The sequence below is a fragment of the Triturus cristatus genome, chromosome 12 (genome assembly GCF_964204655.1).
Source record: "Triturus cristatus chromosome 12, aTriCri1.1, whole genome shotgun sequence".
In the NCBI taxonomy this organism is placed as follows: Eukaryota; Metazoa; Chordata; class Amphibia; order Caudata; family Salamandridae; genus Triturus; species Triturus cristatus.
The window spans coordinates 467,076,237-467,094,260 of record NC_140595.1 but is presented as its reverse complement, the minus strand read 5'-3'; positions in this window follow the sequence as shown (position 1 = coordinate 467,094,260).

Below are 18,024 nucleotides of genomic sequence, written 5' to 3'. Positions count from 1 at the left end.
GTCCTCCCAGCATTGCCCTGAGACAGGAGGGGTGGGTGCAGAGTCCTCCCAGCAGTGCCCTGAGACAGGAGGGGTGGGGGCCTATCACTCACAGCAGTGCCCTGAGACAGGAGGGGTGGGTGTGGAGTCCTCCCAGCAGTGCCCTGAGACAGGAGGGGTGGGTGCAGAGTCCTCCCAGCAGTGCCCTGAGACAGGGGTGGGGGCCTATCACTCACAGCAGTGCCCTGAGACAGGAGGGGTGGGTGTGGAGTCCTCCCAGCAGTGCCCTGAGACAGGAGGGGTGCAACACATGTGTGTGAGGCCAGAATTATCCACATGCATACTGGCTACAAGGGAACATGTGCCCATGAACTCATGTCAACAGACTCCACACACAAGTACAGTGATCACCAAGGATGCCACGATTGTTGCAGGTGGACACATGGCCCTGCATGCATGGCCAAAGTAGAAGGGCTCCGTCACACACACAGCTCATGTAGACACAGCTCTGCGCTAAACATTGGGAACACCCTGCAGGGAAGAAAGCTGGGTACACAGAGGAAGGAATACACCCTGGGACAAGTGCACCATGCAGTAACTGCTTACATGAACAAAGAAAGTTAGCCAACACCTTGTGATGGCACACAGATCACAGGGTCCCACCAATGAGCAGTACACTACTACATATCCCACACACCCAAACCCTTACACACCACCCAAAACCATGTAGCAGCCCCACCAACACCAATACCAGCATAGCAGTAGTGTGATAATGAAAACAAAATTAAGCTTTATTCAGCATGAGCACAATGTCCGTGGATCGCAGGCAGTACAATCTTCACAAAGCCCATAGGGCAGTCAATTATTCTCAGCTGGATGGGGGACACAGTGGGATGCGTGTCCCCTACCTTGCCTGCACAGTCAAATGGCATCGTCTTCCACACTGGTGAGGGCATCAGGGGGGGGGGAAGCAACAGGCACCGCAGGGACATCAGGGCAAAGGGGCGGCGTTGTGGGTGCAGGGATGGAGGACTCCACCACAGGGGGTGGGTCAGTGCCAAAGGCGGAGGCCAGGATGGCACTACACACCTTTGCAAGGTCCTCCAGGGAGTCCCCTGCACCCGAAGGGACCTCAGGCCCCAAGGAGGGGGGGGGGTCAGAGGGATGGGTCGCAGCACCACCGGGGGAGGGGGGAGACAGGGGGGGAGACTCAACCACCCTGACCGGGGACCTCCTTGACCGCTTGCGTGGTGGTGTAACTGTGGGGCTCAGGGACAGAGCGGCCATGAAGGAGTTCTTGGGGGAGATGTGGCCAGGAGAGCTGAGGGGAGGGGATTTGGAGGGAGTGGACTGGGTGGAATGCGGACTCCCACTATGGCTGCGTGTCACACGTTTGCCCCCCGACCCAGTGGGTGTGCCTACCTCACCCTGTGTGTGCGTGTCAGGAGGAGTGCGGTGGACCTTCCCTGCTGGTGTGGTGCCCGTGTCCGTTGATGTGGGTGCATGCCGACGTCTGGGTGTACGTGGGACAGGCTTGGGAGTGGGAAGTGTGGATGGGGCAGGGGTAGGTGGGGGGAGGTCGCGCTGCAGGAGACCCACTGCTGCAGTCAGTGTGGAGTCTATGGACCTCAGCAAGTTGCGTTGGTCAGCCTGCGATGAATGAATGCCCTCCAAGAAAGCCTCGATGTTGGTGAGGGTTTTGCCGTGGGCATGGAGGACATTAAGGATCGCAGCCTGACCAACCTGCAGTTGCCGCTGGATGTCCACAGACTCTGCATTGGCGGCAGCAGTGGAGACAGGGGCAGGGGGTGCGGTGCCTGGCAGGAAGGAGACATGCTGTGACCGGGCACGCTGGGAAGGGACACGAGCAAGTGGGAGGCGGCTGGTGGAAACTGAGGGGGCGGTGCGAGGTGTTGTTCCGCTGTCAGCTGCTGGTGCAGCCTCCGCCCACTCGGAGACATCCTCCTCGGACCTGTCAGCTTCGTAGTCTGATGTGCCAGTCGACAGGTCCTCGGCCACACTCTCCTCCGCCTCTGTCCCACTCGATGTGCCAGACCCGATGTCACGGCTGGCACTGGTGCTCGGTCCCTCCGCCTGGTCTGTGTCCATGTCTCCCTCTGTGTCCCCCGACGATGCTGTGGGCAGGGTGGAGAGACAGAAATTAATCAGACACCTGTACACATTTGTCACATGAGTCCAATCTACATAGGTAACATTGCATGGCCTGAAAAGGAAGATCCCTAACATCTACTGAACAGGGTACCGATGTAGGGCATGAAACACACAGTTGGTTGAGCCACCATGCCACTGAAATACCATGGAGAGCATGAGACAATAGCTAAACACAGGAAACGGAGTCTGACATAGCACCCAGGCCCTGGGGACAATCCAGCACTGCATCTGCACCACACAGCGTTGGCAAAAATACCGATGACCAGGGAGCATATCCATGAACTTGAGACACATGCTGCATAGGTAATGCTGAAAACATGCACAACATGACTCGGTCACTGCACCTTGCGTGTGTGTCCAGACACATCACACACTGCCCAGACCCAGCAAGTGGAAATCAGGAGTTAACACATAGGCATTGCCCGCCCCAACAAGACCCTACACGAGGCAAATTGTTGAAACACAGGTGGCACCAACATCTCATAGTCTGGGTGATACACACAGGGGCAGGCAAAAAGCAAGATTGGACGCCAAACAGCCAAGGTGCGCCTGTACAAATAATGAGGTACCAGTGCCCATCCTCAGATGAGTAGAAAAAGACACACAGGCACTGGCAACTGTGAGTATGAAGAAGGACAATCAGGTCAGGCTGCACAGTGGACACCTGTACAAAATAGCACGTCTATATACATGGTGACAGGGGACAATGGCACAGAGCACAACCTACGCTGTAGACACTGAGATTGGCCACGTTTATGATGACACAAACACCACTGAGGAAAAGGTGCCCCAGGGGACAGTAGTGGGCACGCAACTACATGCTACTGAATGGTAATGACTGCAACACACGTCACCATCCCTGCACTATGTGTATCGCACACTCATGCACATCATGTCACAGGCCACTACATAGGACATGCGCGCTGTAAGGCATGACACATGAGAGACCAACTCCCATGTCTGGAGTCAGCATCAGTGGCAACTGACATGGAACCCACATGCAGTGAACTTGACAGTGCACAGGCAAGGTCCCACAACCTGTTACACACCACCCCCACACATGATGCTACAGTCATTGTTCTCGTGGACAAAGCGCCAGCCTACATTACCTTGTGAAGGAGTGACTACACACAGACCAGGGAACACATTGCAAGGAGGGGAAGGGTGGCAGGGGCACAGCGCTATACTGGGGCAAATAGGATCTGCACAGCACCTTTAAACCCTGCCAGTGAATTCATGCTACTGTGCCCTTACAAATGCCGGTGACACACAACAAACACACATGTACCTACCCCCTTCCGGCTGCTGCATCGCCTGTAAGCGCCTCTCCAGGTCTGGAAAGACCACCGGCAGCACACGCCTGTGGAGGTGGCTCAGACGGCGGCGGCCGCGGTTCTTGTGGCTCTCAGGTGAGTCCCCCAGCAGGAGCCGTGCAATCCTCCGCGTCCAGCACCGGATATCCTGCCAGCGTTTCCTCACCTGGGGCAGGCTCCGCCTCCGACCATCCACACCCCTCACGGCACTGACGGCGGTCAGCCAGATCTGCTCCTTGGCAGTGGCGCCTACCTGTGAGGAGGAACAAGTGACACCACATCAATACACCAGCCACATGTCACAGAGAGACATATGGGTACAAATTAGCTGGTTACAACAAGGCATGTCATGCAGCCAACGCATTGCACCTTTGTCATAGGGACATCATCCCCTGGTGAGGGCAAAAGCAGTACGTGCCACAGTGGGTACACAGGTGGAATGATGGCAATGTCACAATCAATGATCAAGGCTCACACTGTGCATCACACCCACCCCTCCTGTCTCAGGGCACTGCTGTGAGTGATAGGCCCCCACCCCTCCTGTCTCAGGGCACTGCTGTGAGTGATAGGCCCCCACCCCTCCTGTCTCAGGGCACTGCTGTGAGTGATAGGCCCCACCCCTCCTGTCTCAGGGCACTGCTGTGAGTGATAGGCCCCCACCCCTCCTGTCTCAGGGCACTGCTGGGAGGACTCTGCACACACCCCTCCTGTCTCAGGGCACTGCTGGGAGGACTCTGCACACACCCCTCCTGTCTCAGGGCACTGCTGTGAGGACTCTGCACACACCCCTCCTGTCTCAGGGCACTGCTGTGAGTGAGAGGCCCCCACCCCTCCTGTCTCAGGGCACTGCTGTGAGTGATAGGCCCCCACCCTTCCTGTCTCAGGGCACTGCTGTGAGTGATAGGCCCCCACCCCTCCTGTCTCAGGGCACTGCTGTGAGTGATAGGCCCCCACCCCTCCTGTCTCAGGGCACTGCTGGGAGGACTCTGCACACACCCCTCCTGTCTCAGGGCACTGCTGTGAGTGAGAGGCCCCCACCCCTCCTGTCTCAGGGCACTGCTGTGAGTGATAGGCCCCCACCCCTCCTGTCTCAGGGCACTGCTGTGAGTGATAGGCCCCCACCCCTCCTGTCTCAGGGCACTGCTGTGAGTGATAGGCCCCCACCCCTCCTGTCTCAGGGCACTGCTGGGAGACATCAGGCACCCCCCCCCTGGGACCCCCCCGACAGTACATGGCATGTGTGTTACACCTGGACGCAATGGCAGAAGTCACAGTCACAACATAGGGACAGTCTGTGGCAGTGGCCTATGCACTCACCTGATACCCTGGTCGCCCATACAGCATGGAGTACTGTGGGAGGATCACATCCAGCAGAGCCATGTTCTCCTCCAGGGTGAATGGCTGTGTCCTCTCCACAGCCCTTGACATGGTTCCAGGGAATCAGTAGCAGCAGCTGGGTCGACGAATGCAAAGATGTGCAGGCAAGTGCTCACTCATGGGACCTGGCTGCCTTATATGTGCCCTTCTGCCCAGTCTCATGCACAGGAGTACAGAGTGATTGGTCACTCACATTTGCATCCTATGTTTCCACCAATCCCTTCAAACCTAGCAGTCTGTGGGTTCTCTATCGGTTTCATTCTCCTGCATGATGTCAGCCCCACAAACACATTGCAACAAAGTAGAAGAATTCCAACTGACTTCTGCTGTGCACCTTCCAGAACAATTTCGAAATTTGAACTTGGTCTCCATGACAACCAGCATGCATGTAGGCCTTAATACTTGTCCCCTATGTAATTTGGAGCATCACACACAGGTACGGTGCGTTTCGGGGCCCTAGGGCACCCCAAATGCATGGCAACGGCCCGTACATGCATGCCTACGTTCACTATCACTATGGGTCTGCACGTGTATGCGTACTCGTAGTGGTACGGACCGTACACACGCATGTACGCTCACTATCACTATGGGTCTGCACGCGTATGCGTACCCGTAGTGGTACGGACCGTACACACGCATCTACGCTCACTATCACTATGGGTCTGCACGCGTATGCGTACCCGTAGTGGTACGGACCGTACACTCGCATCTACGCTCACTATCACTATGGGTCTGCACGCGTATGCGTACCCGTAGTGGTACGGACCGTACACTCGCATCTACGCTCACTATCACTACGAGTACGCATACGCGTGCCGACCCATAGTGATAGTGAGCGTAGATGCGTGTGTACGGTCCGTACCACTACGGGTACGCATACGCGTGCAGACCCATAGTGATAGTGAGCGTACATGCGAGTGTACGGTCCGTACCACTACGGGTACGCATACGCGTGCAGACCCATAGTGATAGTGAGCGTAGATGCGTGTGTACGGTCCGTACCACTACGGGTACGCATACGCGTGCAGACCCATAGTGATAGTGAGCGTACATGCGAGTGTACGGTCCGTACCACTACGGGTACGCATACGCGTGCAGACCCATAGTGATAGTGAGCGTAGATGCGTGTGTACGGTCCGTACCACTACGGGTACGCATACGCGTGCAGACCCATAGTGATAGTGAGCGTACATGCGAGTGTACGGTCCGTACCACTACGGGTACGCATACGCGTGCAGACCCATAGTGATAGTGAGCGTACATGCGTGTGTACGGCCCTATCACTATGGGTCTGCACGCGTATGCGCACTCGTAGTGCTACGGACCATACAAATGCCTGTACGCTCGCCATCACGATGGGTACACATACGGCAGCACTCCCACAGTGATTTGGGAACATGCACAGGCCCTCTCAGCAGCAGTACGGCGGTTTTTACACATCACTGTGGTGATAGGCGACACACAGGTAGGAATAGGGCGGACATACTTGTCCATGGATGGACATACTTGTCCATGGATGGACATACTTGTCCAGGAATGGACATCAAGGCATCGTCTGTGCATTACTACATGTGTGGGGCACAGGTGTCACAGGCTGTGATGTGGAACATGCCTCCTGAGTGGAGAAGGCACCAGATGTATGATGAGATGTGTACAGGTGTACTGTGTGAGGGTGCAATGTGTGCCAGGCATGCCCTTGACTCCTTTGACATGTGTGCATGTGGGACTGCGCACTTGGGGTGAGCGTCACTGGCATGGCACGGACACCAACACACGGAAGTGTCCCATGATGCCCGGTACAGGGGTCATGACACATGACTTGTCACTACCCACAGTGCACAATGTGACTATGTCATATATGTGTCCGGGATTTACATCAGGTTGATGTTGTAGCACCCTCAAAAGCTGCAGCCGTTGCAGCAACCAACATGTGGCTGTGTGTAGATTGTCATTGCACACTGTTCCGCACACCATGCCACATGTGTTATCGGATGGGAGGTGCACATGTATGCATGGGACACGGAGTAGCGTGACAAGGCCATGTCAGCATCCTCACAAGGAATGTGTGGTGAGTCATGACATGTGCACCTTCATGGCAAGGTGTGTGGGCTGGACTAGTGTAATGTCATGTGACCTGTGGCTCCAGTGGTCCGCTACCAGTCTCTGCAATCGGCATCCCACTTCTGCTGATGTGTGGGTGTATGTCACTCCTGTCTTGCGTCGGGCTGTGCACTTGCACTGGGACACAGCTATTACCATGGCGTGGCATGGGGAGGTTCTCAATCACCGTGTGTAGCTGGGTCTTGGAAGGAGTGTCACCTTGCATCCATACGTGTCCTGGGCATGTAGCACATACCTGACTCCCTATGTAGCATGTGTGTATTGCCAGATTTACATGTGCTCAGTAGACATGAGTTGTTCTCGTAGTGCACTCACTCTTCGTTGTCACTTCCAAATTACTGCAGAGCGCCGCCTCTTGCCCGAAGAATTCCAGACTTGGCTACCATGCAGGAGAATGACAGGATCCGGCTCTACCGCTTCACCCAACCGTTGATTCTGGAGCTGACGGCGAGACTGGCACCACACCTGCAACCGCAGCACAGGTATCCTACGGCACTGACACCCCAGCTGAAGGTAATGGCTGCCCTACATTTTCTTGCCACGGGTACCTTCCAAAATACCATAGCTCATGTTGGTGGCATGTCCCAGAGCATGTTCAGCGGTGTGCTGCATGATTTCTTGGAGGCCATGTTGATTCACCTGGATGACTTCATCAAGTTCCCAACCCCTGAACAGATGACTGAGGTCAAGCGTGGATTCTATGCCCTGGGAGGGATGCCCCATGTCATTGGGTCCATAGATGGGACACATGTAGGTTTGGTACCACCACACGCACGGGAGGTGGCGTACCGCAATCGGAAGCACTACCACTCCCTCAATGCCCTTGTGGTGTGTCTGTCCAATATGGTGATTTCACATGTCTGTGCTCGTTTCCCAGGGTCAGCACACGATGCCTACATCATGAGGCGTAGCGGGATGCCTGATATGATGATGCAGCTGCGCAACGAACGGGCATGTGTTGTTGGTGGGTACAGTCTGTCTGTCCTGTATTCTGTATAGCCGACCAGCACGACCGCTTCACCAGTTCTAACGATGTCCATGTGCTTCCCATGTAGGGGACGCTGGCTATCCCAACATGCCTTGGCTGCTGACACCTCTCCGCAACCCCATCACGCCGGCCCAGCTCCGCTATAACACCGCCCATGGCCGGACAAGGCGAGTGATAGAGAGGACGTTTGGCATGCTGAAGAGCCGATTCCGGTGCCTCCACAAGACCGGCGGTGCACTCCCTTATGCCCCGGCGAAGGTCTGCAAGATCTTCATGGTCTGCTGCATGCTGCACAACATGGCAGTTGAAAGAGCTGTGCCACTCATCCTGAATCAACATGACGAGGACCATCCACCCGTGGAGGACGAAGGGCTTGGCAATGGGGCTAGTGATGTGGAGGATGTGGAGCCGCAAGAGGACATCCGGACTCGGCTCATACGCGACTTCTTTGCTTAGTGGTGAGTACCAGGGTCTGAGTGTGCACGCATTGGTCCCCGTGTGGCATGCGTTGTGATGTGTGTCTCCACCTGCATGTATGGCACGTGGGTCAGAGGTGTGTGTGGGTGTGTCACTGGAGTGATGGTGGCAGTGATGGTAGTATTTCCCCAGTCATAATTGTGACCTAGCATGTTGTCATCCATACATGTGTCGAGTAAATGCACATGCAAGTGGCTGTGCTTTTTGTGGCTGACTTCTTGTGTGTCTCTCTTGCCCAGGTACCTGCGCATGCCGTTTGCTGGTTGCATTGTTGTGGCACTGCTATTCCTCATGGACATGACATCGTGGGCTGACTCAGCGTTACAGGCACGGACACGTTTGGAAGTCTCCATGGGGTAAGGGATGCATCTGGGGTGTATTGGGTGTGGCAGTTGTTCACGATGTGTGCACACTGCCCCGGTCGGGGTTTGGTTCCTCTGCAGTCATGTGGCATCCCCATGGGACACGACATGCAGCTGGGTACACCTGAATAGATGGGCTGCCTGGTTGTCAGTCATCAGTGATGGGATAGTGGATTGTGATGATGGCATCAATGTGTGTGACACTGCCCTCGGACACATACGGTTGACATTGTCTTGACATGGCGTGGGACTTCCACATCAGCGGATCTATGGTGTATGTCAGGCTCTCCGTGTGCAGCTGTGGGTTTTAGCTGTTAGCCGACACTTGTGTGCCAGTTCCATGGCTATCACGCATTTGTGCTGCAGAAGGGGGTGCCAGTGTTGGACCCACATGTTACTCCACATGATGTGTTCATGTGTACTTCAAGTTGCCTCTGCAATCCCAAAAACATGACTAATAAAGGTGTCCCTATGCCTCCAAGGTGCCTCTTCTCAGTCAATGCTGGTGTGTTGGCACGGTGCATCCTGCATGTCTGGCATGGTATTCCCTGATTGTGGCTATGTGTCAATGTGTCGAGTGGCAAGATGCAAGCTGTGTGTGTGTGCTGAGACTGTGTATTGGGCATGATGTCCATGACTGTGTGGGTATTGTGACATGTGCCATCCCCATGCATCAAACGTTGTCCATGACCCCATTCTCTGCATCCACCGGACTCAAGCTTGCAGGACATGGTTCTGCCACCTGTCTACACATACCTGGGTGCCCCCCAGGACACTGGCCAGGATCCCTGACCTCTGCGCATGACTGTTGCTGTACTCAATGTGTCTGTCAGCACGGTTGTTCGGCCACCCCCTCAGCTGGTTCTGCCCATCACGGGTGTGTATGGTGCTCCATGTCTGTCTTGCCTAATAAACTGTGACCCATGTGTCCTGTGCCAGACTCAGGCCCCAGGGTGTGGATGGTTGAAGTGAACAGATGACTCAGGCATGTTTAGACTGTACAAGACACATGTTAGGCAATAATGCTACCAGCAGGCATCTACTCTTAATAGTGTGATTTATTATTGGGGGGGGGGGGGGGACAAAGTGAGGGGCTTTCCGGGATTAGGGAATCCAAAGTTCAGTAGGGGAGTTGGTGTCCTTGCCATTGGAAATCCTCAGAGTCCATGCCACAGTCTTTGTCAACATTGGTCAGCCAGTGACCAGCAGGGCCATGTGGCAGAGAATGTCTCTTGATGCTGTGATGCTGTTGCTCCAGTGGGCCAGGTGCCAGGCCAGGTGTCCTGGGAGATGGTGATGTAGCAGCCACCCTCATGGTCCTTTCCGTGGACGACCCGGCTTCCTGCGGGGAACCTCAGCAGCAGGCCGTGACGACGTCTGGGATGCTCCGTCGGATGTTTCCTCCTCCTCCTCCTGATCCCTCCCTGTGGGTGGTGATGTTCTCCGCCTTCTGGCACAGGGAGGGTCGGCCATGTTGTCGGCCATCCGACGGAGTGTAGCGTGAATCCCCTGGAACGCCGTCACTTGCTCAGCCTGTCTGTCCTCCATCCTCCGTTGGTGTACCTGTAGACAGGCTATTAGCTCCGCATGTTGCTGGGCCTGCTGGACCTTGATCCCCTCGAGGACGGACACAACCTGGGCCATGCCCGTGGTGTCCTGCCGGTATGAGTCCAGGATGTTACGGACATGGGAAAATACCGGATCCCCAGCCAACTGGTCAGGCTCGCGCCTCCGCCGTCCTCCACTCCCACCACCCCTGCCCACTTGCGTCTGGCCTGCACTTGTGGGCACATCGGGTCTCCGGGACCCCTGAGGGGTGGCATTGGCGTTGTCGCCTGCCTCCTCCTGGGTGCCCGGGACACCGTGTCCCTCCTGACGAGCCTGGCTGCATTGTGGTGTTGGGGCAGGGATCCTGGGTGTCTCCTGGGATGTGGCAGGAGTGGGGGTGGTGGTTGGCACGGTTGTACCTGACGCAGGTGCTGCAGGTGGTTGGACACCAGAGGGGCCAGGTCGGTCGGGGTCGTCCGCAGAGTGGTGAGAGTGGTCGCTGCCGGTGGGATCGGTCTCCTGCAGATCCGGGTCCTGTGAGTGTTCCCCCCCAGTGTTGGGGGGTGCAGCACGACGTTGACCTGTGTGAGAGAGAAAATGTTAATTTTGGTCCATGCAACATCCATGTTTCATCCGTTTCAAAGTTGGCACATTTCCTCTTGGAATTAGGATCTGTCTTGCATTCCACTCACAGTGCACTTGTGCATGGGTGTGTCCCTTGGGCACCAATTTGGCCCCTTTAACTATGTGTGGCACAGTCTTACTTGCTGCGTCAAGTGTGACTGCAGTCAGCAGTGGAGTGTGCAGGTGTGGCGAGCCAAGCATTTACGCCTTCCTTGTAGCACTGTACATGTGCACATGGAGTGGATCCACACACTTATATGATGCAGGTGGCTGTCCTTGTGCTCGTGTACAGGTTGTGACATAGCCCTGCGTTTTGCCATGATGAAGAGGGGGGGTTCTGGCACTGGCCACCCTTGTCTACATGCACGCAGTCCACCTGCTGACAAGCAGACATTCCCACACACCAAAGGACTGATTTGCTCTCCCTGTGTCTCCCTCCTTCTCTGTCCCCCTCTCCCTCCCTCTCTGTCCCCCTCTCCCTCCCTCTGTGTGTCAGCCTCCTCACTCTGTCCGTCTTCCTGTGTCTCCCTCCCTCTCAGTCCCCCTCTCCCTCCCTCTGTGTCCCCCTCTCCCTCCCTCCGTGTGTCACCCTCTGTCACCTTGGCCCAGCTTCCTGGGCACACACTGTTAGCAGATCTTTGAGTGGCCCTTGGCCTGTTGATGTGAGTTTGTTTCTGATCTCCAGGCACCCATTTTGTCTGCTGTGTGTCTGTGCGCTGCTGCTGTGGTGGTGTGTGCTGCCACTCTTTCACAATGTTGGCTGTTCATTAGCTGCTGTCATGTGCAAAACAGTGCCTTCACCCCCATGTGTTGATGCAAGGCGTCCGCCATTTGCTGGCAAGTCATTCCTGTGTTGGGACACAGTGTTTGTCTGGCTGTGACCTGGGCCATATGGGCAGAGGGCATTGTTGTCTGCTTTGGAGTCGCACTATGTGATTTTTGGTGCCCAGCCTCCCGCCATCCGGGTTACCGTGTCATGTGTTGTTGTCTTCTGTGGCCTGTGACTTGACATTGTCCAGCTGGGTGCATGGGGCATGGTGGCAGCAGTGGCATGTGCCTGCTCATGGAGTGTGGTTGAGTCATGCGATGGCTTGTGGTGGTTGCGTGCCTGTTAGTAATTTTGGTTGTGGTTGCAGTTCCCCCCATGTGAGGTGCGTGGTTTGTGTACTCACCCGGGTCTCGGAGTCCTTCTACTCCTTCAACTGCCTCCACCGGCAGTATGGCCATCACCCTCTCCTCCCAGGGATGGTACTGTACGGCTCTGCGGGAGGGCCCTCCTCCGGTGGCGTTGGCCTGGTCGTGTTCCTCCTGCCTCTTGGCTCTGACCCTCCTCCGCAGATCGTACCACCTGTTCTGGCAATCCTGCTTGGTCCTCCTGGTGTCCGCAACGGCATTCACAGCATCGACGATGGTCTGCCACATGGCTGTTTTGGCTGCCTGGCTGGTGCTTCTGACCAATGTTCCAAAGATCTGTGGCTCGACTCTGAGGATTTGATCAACAAGGACCTCGAACTCTCGGTGACTGAACTTTGGATTCTTGGTAGTGGGCATGGTGAGGGGTGTGGGTGGGGATGGTGTGGGTGTGGGGGGTGTGTGGATGTTGGGGGGGGGTGTGGATGGTTGTGTGTGTGTGTGAATGTGATGAGAGGGTGTTTGTGAGGGTGGTCGTGTGAAGGTGTGCAAGTGTAAGGTGTGGTGTAGCTTGTAGTCTGGTTCTGTAGTGTCTGGTAGCAGTGAGTCTGTTGCAAAGGCTCATGGTTTGTGTGTGTGGGCCCATTTTATTGGTCCATGGGTGGGTGTGGCAGTGTTTGAATTTTGGGTGGGTGTGTTATAAGGAGTGGTGGTGTATTGGGCCTCTGTTTGTTTTTGGCAGTTGCAGGTCAGTGATTGTGTTATTTTAGTGGTTGTTGGCCATGTTTAGTGGCTGTGTGCCTTTCGAATGGTGTATTCTTGTGTTGTTTTGTTTTGTCCTGGTTGTGTACGTGCGTTTTGAGCGTGTGTACGGTGTGTACATGGGCCATTTGGTTGTACGATTATGTCCTTGTGTGTGGCTTTGTACGACTCGTACATGCGGTTGTGATGTTGGGGCATGGGGTGCGCTCCGTACTTAGGAGGTTGTGTTGGGGGTGCGCCAGGAACTACTGGGGTGTACATGGACGGTGGTACGACACGTACAGGGGTGGGGGGGTGTACATTGACGGTGGTACGACACGTACTGGGGAGGGGGTGGGGCTCGAACGTACTGGGGTGTAGGTACACGGGGGGTACGACACGTACTGGGGTGGGGGTACGACTGGAACGTACTGGGGTGTAGGTACACGGGGGGTATGACACGTACTGGGGTGGGGGTGGGGCTCGAACGTACTGGGGTGTACATAGACGGTGGTACGACACGTACAGGGGTGGGGGGTGTACATTGACGGTGGTACGACACGTACAGGGGTGGGGGGGTGTACATTGACGGTGGTACGACACGTACTGGGGTGGGGGTACGACTGGAACGTACTGGGGTGTAGGTACACAGGGGGTATGACACGTACTGGGGTGGGGGTACGACTGGAACGTACTGGGGTGTAGGTAGACGGGGCTATGACACGTACTGGGGTGGGGGTGGGGCTCGAACGTACTGGGGTGTAGGTACACGGGGGGTACGACACGTACTGGGGTGGGGGTACGACTGGAACGTACTGGGGTGTAGGTACACGGGGGGTATGACACGTACTGGGGTGGGGGTAGGACTCGAACGTACTGGGGTGTAGGTTCACGGTGGTACGACACGTCCAGGGGTGGGGGTACGACTGGAACGTACTGGGGTGTAGGTACACGGGGGGTATGACACGTACTGGGGTGGGGGTGGGGCTCGAACGTACTGGGGTGTAGGTACACGGGGGGTACGACACGTACTGGGGTGGGGGTACGACTGGAACGTACTGAGGTGTAGGTACACGGGGGTATGACACGTACTGGGGTGGGGGTGGGGCTCGAACGTACTGGGGTGTACATAGACGGTGGTACGACACGTACAGGGGTGGGGGGTGTACATTGACGGTGGTACGACACGTACAGGGGTGGGGGGGTGTACATTGACGGTGGTACGACACGTACTGGGGTGGGGGTACGACTGGAACGTACTGGGGTGTAGGTACACGGGGGGTATGACACGTACTGGGGTGGGGGTACGACTGGAACGTACTGGGGTGTAGGTAGACGGGGCTATGACACGTAATGGGGTGGGGGTGGGGCTCGAACGTACTGGGGTGTAGGTACACGGGGGGTACGACACGTACTGGGGTGGGGGTACAACTGGAACGTACTGGGGTGTAGGTACACGGGGGGTATGACACGTACTGGGGTGGGGGTAGGACTCGAACGTACTGGGGTGTAGGTTCACGGTGGTACGACACGTCCAGGGGTGGGGGTACGACTGGAACGTACTGGGGTGTAGGTACACGGGGGGTATGACACGTACTGGGGTGGGGGTGGGGCTCGAACGTACTGGGGTGTAGGTACACGGGGGGTACGACACGTACTGGGGTGGGGGTACGACTGGAACGTACTGGGGTGTAGGTACACGGGGGGTATGACACGTACTGGGGTGGGGGTACGACTGGAACGTACTGGGGTGTAGGCAGACGGGGCTATGACACGTACTGGGGTGGGGGTGGGGCTCGAACGTACTGGGGTGTAGGTACACGGGGGGTACGACACGTACTGGGGTGGGGGTACGACTGGAACGTACTGGGGTGTAGGTACACGGGGGGTATGACACGTACTGGGGTGGGGGTAGGACTCGAACGTACTGGGGTGTAGGTTCACGGTGGTACGACACGTCCAGGGGTGGGGGTACGACTGGAACGTACTGGGGTGTAGGTACACGGGGGGTATGACACGTACTGGGGTGGGGGTGGGGCTCGAACGTACTGGGGTGTAGGTACACGGGGGGTACGACACGTACTGGGGTGGGGGTACGACTGGAACGTACTGGGGTGTAGGTACACGGGGGGTACGACACGTGCTGGGGTGGGGGTACGACTGGAACGTACTGGGGTGTACCTAGACGGGTGGGGGTATACATATACGGGGGGTACGTGTCGGACGTACGGGGGCTGGGGGGAGTGTTGGGCGCGTATGCGGGCACATGTCTCCATGGTTGCTATAGGTGTTCGGTGCGGACGGTGTTTTTTCCATACGGTTGTACGCTCGGACGCACGGGATGGATCGTGATTCCTCGGTCGGACTTGGATTTTTACGTTTGTAAGGTAAATCGTCCGAGGACGTGTCGGACACATTTTCCGACCCGAGGACGTGTGGGGAATGATTCCCAGTGCGGTTCGTATGGACTTTTTACCATGCGAATCGTGATTGCCAGTTCGTACGGCACTTGTACGATTCGTATGGTAAAAAGACCCGATACGAGTCGTACGGGGACATTTTTTACCGGATCGTGATCGGCACCTCTGTGTGGGAATCGGGGGAAGGGGCTCCACCGCGGAGCTCTACGCCATCGCCATCTTGCTTTTAACCTCCTTTGTTTCTAACTCAGTATCCGTCTCCTCTGACGTAGATCAGCTCTCTGGGTCTCCTAAAATCCCCCTCACGTTGAAAGCCTGAACCTTTTTGAAAAGGGTTGCCCTCTCATGTTATTGAAGCAGTCCAGGGGTCTAGGAGACCCTCAACATTAAAATCATAATCTAGGCATTGGCCAAACTTTGACTCATGTATACCTAGCAAATTTCTTCTAATCTTGAACTCCTTTTGGAATAGTTTCACAAAAAATGATGTCTAGCTACTCTAAAATTGTAATGACTTGCTATACAAGCCTTTTATTATTATGATACTTTTTTACAGGGAGCAGGTGCTCTGGTATCAAAGCTTTTGAAATATCTAAAGTCAGACCCCTTGGAGCCTTTGAAGATGGTGGATTTGAAATTTCTATCTCTAAAAGCAGTTTTTCTGGTGGCTATCATTTCTGCACAATGTTTGGATGAACATTCAGCACTTCTTACTTCACTTTGTTTCTTAAAATATGTTTGGATAAAGCAGCTGGATGTTGATGTGAAAGCTGTTGGAATTCCTCCTGTTCGGGGGAGTTGCCATAAAAGGTCTTTGCCTATCAGATTCTGTTAATTACATTTTCTCTATTATTTAGTCTGTATTATTATTATTTTTTATTTATGGTGTTTTTTTCTTTCGTTTTGAAAGAAAAAATGGCACGTAATTGTTAATGTTTATGGTTTCTGTAATATTTCTTTAAATATTGTTACTGTGCCTTCCTGGCTCCTGCATGATCCTATAGAGTTCTGTAGAATGTTGTATTCTGCTTTGTTCCTATAGATTCTAATGCCAGTTGAGAGCTCATCTGATTCCTGTGGGAATTCTACTGGGTTTCTGGTCTTTATGCCTATGACAATGTCCGTTATCACTAATTGTGTCCAGCGTGGGGGAGTTGCTACACAAGACTTACCGGTTTCAGCAGGGGCTAGATCTATGACGATCCGGAAGCCAACCAGGAAACAGGCAAAGAACCATGGATGCTGCTGCACGTTTACCTGGAAGACTCTACAAACAAAATGGACAAAAGACAGCACACCAAAAGGACAAGGCATGTGAGGAACTAATTGGAATCTAGAGAACTGTGAGAGAAGAAAATTAACAACAGTGAGGTACGCAAAACTAGTACGAACTGCAGCCAAAATCAGAAAGCCAATTGTAAGAAATTGGTTTATTAGTTGATAATTATCACAATCCCTGCCAGTGTGATCTACTAAAGTCACTACATAAACCTGATATCAACCCAGAGCTAACAATGGCATAGAGAAGACAGTCTTAATTTAGAGGCAATGTGTAAAGTATTTCTGCAGTGTAAAACAGTAATAAAGTTGAAATGCTAAACAATAAAAATCCCTAAATGAATTAGAAAAATAGAGTATTTTAATATAGCCTTATAGCCCACCGTAGCGGGCTATACCGGCTATTAAAGGCCCGCTCCAGCGTTAAATCCCCTCGGACTCCGAGAGGCCTTTGTGAAAACAACATTGGAATGTTGCTTTGCGGGCCTTTACTGGCCTGTAGAAGCACGGGGCACTCCATTGTCTTCAATGGAGTGCTCCACATTCCAATGTTCTAATAAACAAAATGACACTAAAATAACAAAAATCCAATGTGGTGAACCAGAGATATGAAGTTTTAACTTTTTAAGTAGAGGGAGTGCAAAGAAGCAGAAAGTGCCATTTATAGTCAATAGTTGCAGTACAACCGGACCTGGGTGCAATTTGATGCTGACTATGATGGAGGGCGGGCCAGTTACACTAACCAGGTTTGTCATGGTCAACGATTTTACCTTCAGACTTTAGTACTTTAAGTAAGAATCCACCTCCAGAGTACACTTCTAAAACCTTCAAGACCTCAGATGATGCACTTATAGACTCGCAAGGCATGAAGCAGAGGCCACAACAGGGTCCAGCCCAGGTCAAGTTGCTGCTGGTCAGCTGGGCAGTTGCAGGAAAAGGCCTCTTATAGCTTGTTGTGTCTCTGTAATTTCAACAGGAGGACCACTTTATGGCTCTTGGATCCCACATCTGTGACATGGGAACAGGAGAGACAGCAGGTGCAGTCATCTAGGCTCATCTCAGGTCTCAGACAGCAGGTTCAGTTGTCTTCTGATCTTCCATAAGTCCAGGAGTGTTCTGAAGCGGGTGCTTGAAAATGCCACATTTATGCCTGACACAACCTAGTGGGTGGAAATGACCCCTGGGGATGCCCTAAGCAATGAGGTAAAGGTTTCTAGGGCTCACCCTAACTTTGTTTGGGCATTTTCAAGATGGCTGAAGTCTTTGGCCCAACTAAACATGGGGTCTGAGGGCTGGGAGTGTGTGTATGTGTGTGAGAGGGGGAGCTTCCTATGGTAATCCTAGTGTCCTCCTACATCTAACATTAAACTCAAGTTTTAGACCGTCCCTGTTCTGCCAACAAACTTGGAGACAGAAGTCTGGTAGGACAAAATTGAGATTTTAGCAACCAGACAGTGGATGCATACAAATTGTTTTGAATTTCTGTTTCCCTC